We start from the raw sequence: 12,186 nt of genomic DNA on the forward strand, positions 1-12,186 counted from the left end.
CATCCCATTCAAACGCACTCCCTGCAATGTGTTATGGAGAAACAAAGCTGGTCGTCCATGCCCAATGCGATGCGGTTGGCTGGAATACCTTGAGCGATGTTTCTTGGAGTGCATCAGCGAGCAGTGATCTTGTCCCCTTGGATGGGCAGTCGACATTAATTGATGCGGGCTTTGTGTGCCATCACTCGAACTTTCTTTGATCTCTCTTGTGCTCCCATCGGGTAGGGCAGATTTAGCTCCAACTTTGTGACCTCAACTCAGGCGATAACACCCACTGAGTTTAAGCATATAATTAAGTGGAGGAAAAGAAACTTACAAGGATTCACCTAGTAGTGGCGAGTGAACCAAGAAGAGCCCATCGTGAAAATAGGGTGGCAGCGTCGCCTGAATTGTAGTCTGTAGAAGCATCCTCAGTGGTGGACCTGGGCCAAGTCCCTTGGAAGGGGGTGTTGAGAAGGTAAATCCCCTCTACGGATAGAGGCGATCCCTACTAGCCCAACAGGGGTCTAGCAACAATCACACAATGCTGCCACGCATGTTCCTAGTTACAATTAGACAAGAAGTAAAGAGCACCTACTTGGATTCCTGCGCTGTCGTTTGTCGAGGGGATGTTTCCCTTGCTCCTTCGCTTCAGCTGGTCATAGTCTTCCGCGATCCCCGCGAACGGACACCTGCACACACGAAGGGAAAGCAAACGCAAGCGTGAAATCTAGTAAAAGTAACTATATGCCAGTCAGAAAAGACATAATTCACATTTATCCATTGCATAAACAAACGAGAATGGAACAATAATAGCAGTCATCTATTATTAATCAGAATAGAGAAGAGTACAACCAAATGTTCTGACGTCGATAAACTTCTCAGGAGGGATCAGTCAGCATGTATCTCAAGCATTCACCTTTGAGGATGGTTCTCCCAAGACAAACTAGTCTCTCTCTCTCACACAAATGTCACAAACAAACTTCCCCTAGCAATCAATCACTTCCACTCCTAACACACCACACCTATAGCAGCAATCTGAGCACTACAAGCTCTTGTACAATCCAAGCTAAGTCTAGCTATTTTCTAACCAGCTGCTCATGGTAATGGTGGAGGTTTATATAGGAGAAGGAGTCTCCTAGAAAGGTGGAAGGATGAGCTTATCTTCAAGGGGAGTAGTTGCAAAGAGTCGAACAGACATGCCATAGAAGGGAGTCGACATTCACAAAGCTAACAACCAAGCCTGGAAAGATCTGGAAGGCTGGTTGTTTGAACAAATTCGCCCAAACTGGATCAGCGCGGATTATATGGAGACTGCCGCGCTGTCAGCACATAACAATAACTGAACAAGTCATGTCAGCGCGGAAGGACACGTGAAAGCCGCGCTGTGCGTCATCGCGGAAAAGTGATGTTCTTCCGCGATGGCAGCGCACGAAATACACTGTGGGGCGCTGGTCATCGCGGTTATTTTAGGAACAGACGCGCTGATGCACAAAACTTTGGAAAAATGGGTTTTTTAGCCAGTTCAGGGCACAACATTCAGTGATTGTGACTTCTTTGACACAGCAGGGTGACTGACAGGAAGGCAGTGACAAATTACTGTGTAACAGATGCCCCCTAAAGCATGAAGACCGAGAGAGTGGGAGGGGTGAAATGCTTTACAACACACGCCGAACTGAAACACCACCAGGAAGTACCGAAAAATCTCTGACAATCATGTACACGCAGTCTCGGCATGGGCGCAGCCATCCAAAAGACATGCAAAACTGGTCTATAGTGTGGACGCAGCCACCCAGATAAAAAGACCATAATAATGACAAGGTATGGGCGCAGCCATCCATGAAGACTCAGGTATGGGCGCAGCCATCCACTGATGAGTTATGATTATCCACAAAATCGCAACCTGGACCACAGTGAGCAAGGATCCAGGGTCTTGCGCTCCATCTCGACCCGAACAGAGTACAAGTCCACACATGTGAATACAGGGGTTGAAGTCGAACATGTATGAACATCGCCTGATTACCGGTTAATGATGAGAACCGTTAACAGACGCGAGAGGTACCACCAATAATGACAATGGCCCTCAAGGTACTATAGGTACAATCCGTAGCGTGTGAATCAATGAGCTGGTGTCGAACACCCACGGAATCATCCGATCGCAGGCCAATGATGCAAACCTTGCGTCGAACACGAAGAACCTGCCATTGAGGCATGCAGGCTCCAAGGCACCTGGAAAGAGTCTCTAAGTCACGTTCTCGGATAATGAGTTGATGTCGACGAGAAGTGGCTTTGATCGAAGGTGGGCCATAATAATTCCCACATCAGCGACACGAGACAGAGGTATAATAATTTGTGATGAGATAGCGAACGAGGTTGCTTTGTGGCAGAGGACAACTTCTCTTGAACACATAACGGCACTATAACGGATTTGGCAGTACTTGACATTAAATGAGCAGCGGATAAGATGATGATAGCAATGAACAGATGAGAGGTCAAATAGGATATCCCAAACCCATGGAGGCTAGTGAAAACGAGGTGAGATGACCCCACCCAGACACGAAACAGCGGAGTGCCATGTTCAAGAGCGACGTACTGCCGAGACGACTGCAATCAAAGTTCCATTTTCCCCACCTTTGCAGGCAGGTACCCCGATTATTTTTGGGTGACAAGCTTGACGGGGATAACATATGCTTGAAGAGTGTCATTTCGACGATGTCCGATGTCATTAAGTGTTTAACGAGCCTGACAAAGGGAAAACTCGGCGTCTTTTCTTATTTAGAGAGTCTGAAAAGAATGCGGAAAAGGAGACTCCAGGGGGGTCCTTTTTCGTACAGTTGTGTCTCTCGAGCCCGAAAAAGTGTAAACCTATGCTCGAAAGAACCGCCCGGCCATTACAACCGAGGAGTACTTTTCATAAAGAGTGTCGCCGACCGGAAAAAGTAAAAAAGTGGTCGAAGACACGTCGTTTTAGAGCCAATATCGAGTGCGAAACGACAAACACCCGGCGATCTTTTTGGTTTAACGGTCGGAAAAAGAGCTTAAAAGGCGACCGCCTCTCATTTCTTTAACGAGTCGAGAGGGGGACTCGGCAATCTTTTCATCTTTAAACGGTCAGAAAAGAGCTTAAAGCAGACCTCCATTTTTATTCTCTTTAACGAGTCAAAAAGGGAAAAATACTCGGCAATCTTTTCACATTTTACGAGTCAGAAAAGAGCTTAAAGGTGACTCGTCCTAGAGGAACGAGTGGTATAAAGGGTAGCAACTGGTTCCGGCAATGGTGGAACTGCTCAAAACATGTAATGGTCAAGAGGCTGGCTAATAAAACCACTCATCGCTGCGGTTCCTCAGGAAAGGATAAAACAACCAAGTGAAAGCATATGATCGGCCAAAGAGATGGTGGCGATGGAATGAAAACAACCAAGGCTCATCTAGCGGAATTCAGCGGATAAACATGACAATCACGAGATGTAAATCAGGTATGGGTTCATTTTTACACAAGCTTGAACCGTGGAGAACTTTGCTTGGATTCGGTTTCATGTTTACACAAGCTTGAAACGAAAAACTATGCTTGTTATGAGTTCGCATGCCCCCAGCATAATGACGCAAAACAAGGTACATGCCCCCCAAGCTTCATTGCATTCAACAAAGTGGATGGAATGAAGGTTCACTCTCGAGATCTAGGAAAGACTCGACTTGTATTTTACGAGATCTTAATCAAAGACTCGATCTGAAAAGGGAGTTGTTTCATTTTTTAATGAGGTTGACACAGTAAAAGAACTATCCTCATAACCCTTGTTTCATGTTTTAAGGAGCTTGACACAAGATCAGGAACTATGCTCCGACAGACCTGGTTTCATTTTTTAAGGAGCTTGACACCGGAAAGGAACTATGCTCCAACACCTAGTTTCATTTTTTAAGGAGCTTGACACTGGAAAGGAACTATGCTCCGACCAGACTTCATCATAATGAACGGGAAGTGGAGGCCCCCCAAGAAAGTGGCTCCGGAGGGAAGGCCGACATCTTGGAAATCAGGACCTAATGCCCCCAGGACACTATGCACGATGGTGTCATCACTGGGTACGGGCACGGGGTAGGTGGCCACATAGTTGATTTGCGGCGAGGCAGATGCAACTTGTGGATGAAAGCCAGGAGGGAAGGACGAGTGCGCCGGAGGGGCTTGTGGACGAACGAACGATAATTGATCGAATGTCACGATTCTTCCATCGTGTGGAAAACAAACCACACGGAAAAGTGAAGAAACAAGGGCTCCCATGGCATACACATAATCACGACCAAGGAGAAGACTGAAGTCTAAAGAACCTTGGGTAACTGAGACGTCTATATAGACGGTCTTGCCTCCCAAAGTAATAGGAAACTTCGGGAGGATCCCTAATGGCTGACTCGTTCCTCCATCAAACGCGGTGAGATGCGGCGCGACAGGTACGAGCGATGGGGAACCCAAAGCTCGCCAAGTAGTAACGGGCATGAGACTAACCGATGCTCCTTCGTCTAACACAGTGCCGGGCAGCGCTTTACTGCAAGCATAGGCGGTGACCCAGAAAGGCACATGGGACGGAAGGGGAGGGGCAGTCAAACGACTCCAGTCAAAGGAGATGACCGAACTACTTGGTGGGGGAACCATATGGTTGCCCCCCTGCTCGGAAAGAACCGAATCTAAATTCTCCGGAGAGGTTTCAGGAGAACCTTTATCAAGCTCAGGAGAATCTGAGGAGACGAGAAGAACATGAGAATTTTGCTCTTCCGAAACAGAGTGCTTGAGAGGAGGTGAACTCGAATCAACACTCTTTCCGACCAACGGCGGGTCTGGAACAGACTGGGAACAGCCAGGTTCGGGAAGAGGGGCTTGGACAAAAGAGGAATCTGAAACAATCTCTTTGTCAACAAGGGCGCGATCTACGGCTGTAGAAAGACGCTGATAACCAGCGGGAAGTGGATTCGGAGGAGCAGCAAGACTTTCCAACACAGCAGAGGCTTTATCCATGAGTGGACAAAGGTGAAGGGGATGTTTGCCTTCACAAAGTCGACAGGGGATTCGAAACTTCCTTTTCTCCTTACCATTCCCAACTGATGAGGTAGCATCGCCATGATCATCAGTGGACGATGAGGGGTGGGTCGGATCATGAGACCAAACTTCTAATACCCTGGGAATGCCAGGGCAATCACGAAGGAGATGGTCCTCCTTGCATAATCGACAAGGAAACTTGACCTTCCACGGAGGAGCAGAAGGTGACCCGACTTCAGGTATACTGGAGTGGATAGCTGGACTTGAGAGGGGGACTGTGTGTGTAAGCTCTCCCTTATGAGACTTCTTCCTCTTGGTCTTCTTCTTCTTCTTCTTAGCCACCTGGTTACCCACATCGAGAGTTTCACCAGGCGAAGTACAAGAGGAAGACATAGAAGTAGGCGTCGAAGGGGAGAGATCCACCTTAGGATCAACATGACGTTGTTCAGGTGGAGGGACTGACGGACTAACAGCCGATACGGTAGGGACCAAAGAGGTTGAAAACAACCACACAGGCAACCCGACAGTTAACCCTGGTAGGGACAACGTCGCCATATACGGAGCACCAACATTCCCAAGAGGAGGGAATTGTCCTGGGTTCCCATCAGAGGGGGAACCTGGGTTAGTGAATCCTGGAAAAGTTGCCATAGCAAATGAAAACGAAACCTACTCAAGCTAACGCACACAAGATCTAACCAGGTGATGTTATCGTGGCCGAATAAACTTTTAAAACACAGGAACCAAACTTGACCTTTTCATGTTTCAGGAGTCGAGAAAAGGACAAAGATGACTCCAGTCTCCTTCGAATGTTTAATGAGCACGAAGTGACAAGACGCTCACAGGCACCTTTTCATTTAGGGAGTCCGAAAAGGATCAAAAGTGACTGCTCTGGAGATTCTAGGTAAAAGGTGTGCCAGACTTTTCGCAAAACCACAGAATACTTTTTAGGGTACGGGTGGTCAATCTTCGTGAATGCTGTGTTCACTGCATTGCGAATCGTAAGGCGGCAGACTCGGCTTCCTATTGATCAAGGATAAAAGCCTAGTGGGGTCTCCCTATATACGCGACGGTACGTGGGAGCACAGTCCGTGTTAGACCACTATCGAGTCACAGAAGGAGGAATCACCCAACCGTAATGTGAAACAACAGTGACTATGTTTAAAGACGTCGGAACACGTCTCTAACCTAGACCTCTAGATGTTTGCGTTTAGTTCCAATGCGTTTTTAGATTCATTTGGTTCATTTTATAGTTGATCTTGAGATTAAGTTTCGATTTCAAGCTCTATCGTATGTTCGCTCACAATTACTTAGATGCAATCTATATGCAAAAGAATTTCGTTTTCGTTCAATGAATTCTAGCTACGAGAGGGTAAAGAATTTTGAAGCAAAACGAAAACAAACAAACAAGTAGCTAAATGCAACTAAAGCGAGGAAAGGAAACTTTTCTTTTGAAAAACGGAAATCAATGAAATGTTCTTTTCCTTTTCGAACAAGCTACTAATTCATTTCTTTTTATTGACATAACACATCTAAAGGAATTTGGAGGAACTTGAACACCAAGTAAACTACTTAATGAGAGCACACGAAGTTCCCTAAAACTCAACCAAAGCTTCGAAATCAAAGGGAAACTAGGCAATGCACGAGCTATGTGATCTAAGCTCTGCAAAACAAGCAAGGATTGCAAGCAAGGAGGAAGTGCAAAAGATCACTTGGAAGCACAAACCAATACACTCTAACAATCACTGAAAAATTGTGAAGGGCGAGTCTAGAACGAGCTGGTCAATCAAGCAAACAGGGATCCTTACGGCAGGCTTGACACACACACGGCCGCTAGATGTCCTAGGGTTCGAAGCGTGAAATCAAATAGAGAAAAGCAAACATCCGATGGACCAGAGTTGCAACCAGTCAATTAGAGACTCAAACACAATCCAGCAATTGCAAAAGTCAGGACGAACATGTGAACCAAGCAGCTAGAAGGGAAGTTGTTCGCAAACTTAAAACCAAGCAAAACGAAACCCTACGGAGTTGAGCTTCGTAATCAAACAGTTCAAAGTTCAGAGAGTAAAAAACAAGTCATCAGACAAGTGGGGAGAAGCAGGGAAAGTCACAGCAAGAGGTTCAGGAGGTCAAATCTGACAAAAAGAAATTTTTCAGGCTCAGCGCGGGTAGCCTTCAGCAACTCTGCGCTGACAGGGGGAGGCCTTCAGCAACTTTGCGACGTCAGCGCGGAAAGACAGGGAAAAAGCGCGCTGCCCTAGGACAAACGAGGTCAGCGCGGATATAAGACACACAGACGCGATGACTTAAAACGCAAAGGAGAGGGGGCGCGATGTCAGCGCGGAAGAACACGAATAAAGCGCGCTGCCCTTGAAAACGAGGTCAGCGCGACTGTTAGACGTACAGGCGCGATGAAGAGAAAACCAAAGAACAGGGACGCGATGTCAGCGCGACTGTTCCGAAATAAAACGCGCTGGGAGTAAAAAACAAGGAGAGCCAAAACAAAAACTTCCCAAACCAAAGGCAGGAGCTTTTTAATAATAAAAACGCTTTCCAGAAACACCCAGAAAGTTCATAAGCCTCAAAAGACAATCCCAAACCAACAAAGAGACCAATCAAAGTCAAACACAAAAGTGGACTCAAAAACAAAAAGGCTGATCCCCAGCGGAGTCGCCAAATTGTTGAGAAGGTAAATCCCCTCTACGGATAGAGGCGATCCCTACTAGCCCAACAGGGGTCTAGCAACAATCACACAATGCCGTCACGCATGTTCCTAGTTACAATTAGACAAGAAGTAAAGAGCACCTACTTGGATTCCTGCGCTGTCGTTTGTCGAGGGGATGTTTCCCTTGCTCCTTCGCTTCAGCTGGTCATAGTCTTCCGCGATCCCCGCGAACGGACACCTGCACACACGAAGGGAAAGCAAACGCAAGCGTGAAATCTAGTAAAAGTAACTATATGCCAGTCAGAAAAGACATAATTCACATTTATCCATTGCATAAACAAACGAGAATGGAACAATAATAGCAGTCATCTATTATTAATCAGAATAGAGAAGAGTACAACCAAATGTTCTGACGTCGATAAACTTCTCAGGAGGGATCAGTCAGCATGTATCTCAAGCATTCACCTTTGAGGATGGTTCTCCCAAGACAAACTAGTCTCTCTCTCTCACACAAATGTCACAAACAAACTTCCCCTAGCAATCAATCACTTCCACTCCTAACACACCACACCTATAGCAGCAATCTGAGCACTACAAGCTCTTGTACAATCCAAGCTAAGTCTAGCTATTTTCTAACCAGCTGCTCATGGTAATGGTGGAGGTTTATATAGGAGAAGGAGTCTCCTAGAAAGGTGGAAGGATGAGCTTATCTTCAAGGGGAGTAGTTGCAAAGAGTCGAACAGACATGCCATAGAAGGGAGTCGACATTCACAAAGCTAACAACCAAGCCTGGAAAGATCTGGAAGGCTGGTTGTTTGAACAAATTCGCCCAAACTGGATCAGCGCGGATTATATGGAGACTGCCGCGCTGTCAGCACATAACAATAACTGAACAAGTCATGTCAGCGCGGAAGGACACGTGAAAGCCGCGCTGTGCGTCATCGCGGAAAAGTGATGTTCTTCCGCGATGGCAGCGCACGAAATACACTGTGGGGCGCTGGTCATCGCGGTTATTTTAGGAACAGACGCGCTGATGCACAAAACTTTGGAAAAATGGGTTTTTTAGCCAGTTCAGGGCACAACATTCAGTGATTGTGACTTCTTTGACACAGCAGGGTGACTGACAGGAAGGCAGTGACAAATTACTGTGTAACAGGGGGCACCTGAGAGGGTGACAGCCCCATCACGAGGCGTTGCCAGTGAGTCAAGTTGTTTGGGAATGCATCCCTAATTGGGTGGTAAATTCTGTCCAAGGCTAAAAATGGGTGAGAGACTGATAGTGAACAAGTACCACAAGGGAAAGATGAAAAGGGCTTTGAAAAGAGAGTTAAAGAGTGCTTGAAATTGCCGGGAGGGAAGCAGATGGAGGCTGTCGATGCGTCTCAGGTGGATGTGAAATGGCTTAGGCTAGTCCACCACACAACTTGAGGTGTAAACCAACATGGGCTGCTACATCGTCACAAGCGCAGGTGGATTACTGCCTATTGGTTTGCCATTGCAGTGGTTAAGGAACGAAGCGTGCGCCCTTGTGGCCGGCCGTGTGCACCTGCGCACTCGTGGTGTTGGTTGGCTAGTTTTCCATTCGACTCGTCTTGAAACACAGACCAAGGAGTCTAACATGTGTGTGATTCGGCGAGTTTGAAAACCTGTGAGGCGTAAGGAAGCTGATGGGCGAGATCCCCTCTCTAGCGGGGTGCATCGTCGACCAACCTTGAGCTTATGTGAAGGGTTCGAGTGCGAGCACACCTGTTGGGACATAAAAGATGGTGAACTATGCCTTAGCAGGGCGAAGCCAGAGGAAACTCTGGTGGAGGCTCGTAGTGGTACTGATGTGAAAATCGTTCGTCTGACTAGGGTATAGGGGCAAAAGACTAATCAAACCATCTAGTAGCTAGTTTCCTCTGAAGTTTCCCTCAGGATAGTTGGAGCTCATGCACGAGTTTTATCGAGTAAAGAAAATGGTTAGAGGCATTGAGGGCGTAATGTCGTCGACCTATTCTCAAACTTTAAATAGGTAAGAGGGTGCAGCTTCTCCGTTGAGCCGCGCCATGGAATCGAGAGCTCCAAGTGGGCCATTTTTGGTAAGCAAAACTGGCAATGTGGGATGAACTGAAAGTCGAGTTACGGTGCCAAATTGCACACTAACCTAGATCCCACAAAGGGTGTTGGTTGATTAAGACAACAGGATGGTGGTCATGGAAGTCGAAATCCACTAAGGAGTGTGTAACAACTCACCTGCCAGATCAACTAGCCCCAAAAATGGATGGCGCTGAAGCACGCAAACTATACTCAACCGTTGGAGAAATTTCTTGGCTCCGATGAGTAGGAGGATGCAGGGGTCATTGAGAAACCTCGGGCGTGAGCTTGGGTCGATCGGCACTCAATGCAGATCTTGGTGGTAGTAGAAAATATTCAAATGAGAACTTTGAAGACTGAAGTGGGGAAAGGTTCCATGTGAACAACACTTGGAAATGGGTTAGTCAATCCTAAGAGATGGGGAAGCCTTGTATCAAGGGTGCAGGCTGTACAAGCATCCAAAGGGAATCAAGTTAATATTCCCAAACAGGTACATGGCAGCTGTCAGCAATGTTAGGAAATCCAAAGATGTTGTCGGGGGCCTTGGGAAGAGTTATCTTTTATTTTTAATAGCTTTCCCACCCTGGAATCAGTTCACCCGGAGATAAGGTCCAACAGCTGGAAGAGCACCGCATGTCTTGCGATGTTTGGTGTGCCCTCGGTGGCCCTTGAAAATCTAGAGGACCGAGTACTGTTCATGTCCGGTCGTACTCATAACCACATTAGGTCTCCAAGGTGAACAACCTCTAGTCAATAGAACAATATAAGTAAGGGAAGTCAGCAAAACAAATTCGTAACTTTGGGAAAAGGATTGGCTCTGAGGGATGGGCCTAAGGGTCTGCACCCTCAAGTCATGGGCTGTCAGCAGTTTTCCCGAGCTACTCTCGCGGCAAGGGCAGGCAATCGCGTGACGATTGGGCTATGGGCATAGAATGCCCCCCGCCGAGGGCTTTTCCCTAAGTGTCAAACAGTCGACTCAGAACTGGTATGGACAAGGGGAATTCGACTATTTAATTAAAGCATTGCGATGGTCCCTACAGACGCTGACACAATGTGATTTCTGCCTAGTGCTCTGAATGTCAAAGTGAAGAAATTCAACTAAGCGCGGGTAAATGGCGGGAGTAACTATGACTCTCTTAAGGTAGCCAAATGCCTTGTCATCTAATTAGTGATGCACATGAATGGATTAATGAGATTCCCACTGTTCCTATCTACTATCTAGTGAAACCACAACCAAGGGAATGAGCTTGGTAGAATGAGTGGGGATAGAAGACCCTGTTGAGCTTGACTCTAGTCCGACTTTGTGAAATTACTTGAGAGGTGTAGAATAAGTGGGATCCATTTTCGGAACAAGTAAAATACCACTACTTTTAATGTTATTTTAGTTATTCTGTGGGGCAAAGATGGGGCAGGTCGATCTGGGTGGAAGACATTGTCAGGTGGGGAGTTTGGTTGGGGAGGCACATCTATTAAAAGATAACGCAGGTGTCCTAAGATGAGCTCAACGAGAACATAAATCTTGTGTGGAACAAAAGGGTAAAAGATCATTTGATTTTGATTTTTAGTACGAATACAAACCGTGAAAGTATGGCCTATCGATCCTTTAGATTTTCAGAATTTGAAGCTAGAGGTGTCAGAAAAGTTACCATAGGGATAACTGGCTTGTGGCAGCCAAGCGTTCATAGCGACATTTCTTTTTGATCCTTCGATGTCGGCTCTTCCTATCATTGTGAAGCAGAATTCACCAAGTTTTGGATTTTTCGCCCACCAATAAGGAACGTGAGCGGGGTTTAGACCGTCATGAGATAGGTTAGTTTTACCCTACCGATGAACCACACTGCAATAGTAATTCAACATAGTATGAGAAGAACCATTGATTCACACAATTGGTCATCACGTTTGGTTGAAAAGCCAGTGGTGCAAAGCTACCGTGTGTCGGATTATGATTGAACACTTCTAAGTCAGAATCCACACTAGAAGCAGTGCATGTCACTCTTTGACTGTATCTCAACCTGCAGTAGGGGCGTCGCTTTTTCGCCCCTAGAGGCCCGTGTCATTTGCAAACCACGACCATGAAGCATCTTGATCGGGGTAGCTTTGAATTTCAATTCCAAATGGTCGTTGAGAAGAATCCTTTGTGGAAAAATTAAATACACGACAGGGTATTATAAGTGGCAGAGTGGCCTTGCTACCACCATCGACTGAGACTCAGCCCTTGGTCACGTTGATTCAGAGCTTCGCTCTTGTCACAAACAAATCCGAACAACCCTCCCACTCTTGCGCCTTTTCCTCTTCCTCCAGATGAAAATTTCTGTTGCTTGAGGGCAGGAAATTTGGGGTTTCCACGTCGCAACGGAAAAGGAACTGAAGCCCAAGAAAATTGGGGTTTCCATGTTGCGCTCTGGCACCCAAAATTTTGGGGTTTCCATGTCATGCCTTAGCGCCC

General features: G+C 46.6%; 1 non-coding gene across 1 annotated transcript; it reads left to right on the forward strand.

The window, feature by feature from the left end:
• Positions 1-8,675: 8,675 nt before the first annotated feature.
• On the forward strand, positions 8,676-11,973 carry LOC149152338 (25S ribosomal RNA). Its single transcript, XR_016263928.1, has one exon. It is a non-coding gene; the product is annotated as a 25S ribosomal RNA (ribosomal RNA).
• The last annotated feature ends 213 nt before the right edge of the window (positions 11,974-12,186 follow it).

The sequence above is a fragment of the Pinus tabuliformis genome, chromosome 9 (assembly GCF_031772625.1).
Source record: "Pinus tabuliformis cultivar Carrire ecotype Pingquan chromosome 9, CPIR1, whole genome shotgun sequence".
Lineage (NCBI taxonomy): Eukaryota > Viridiplantae > Streptophyta > Pinopsida > Pinales > Pinaceae > Pinus > Pinus tabuliformis.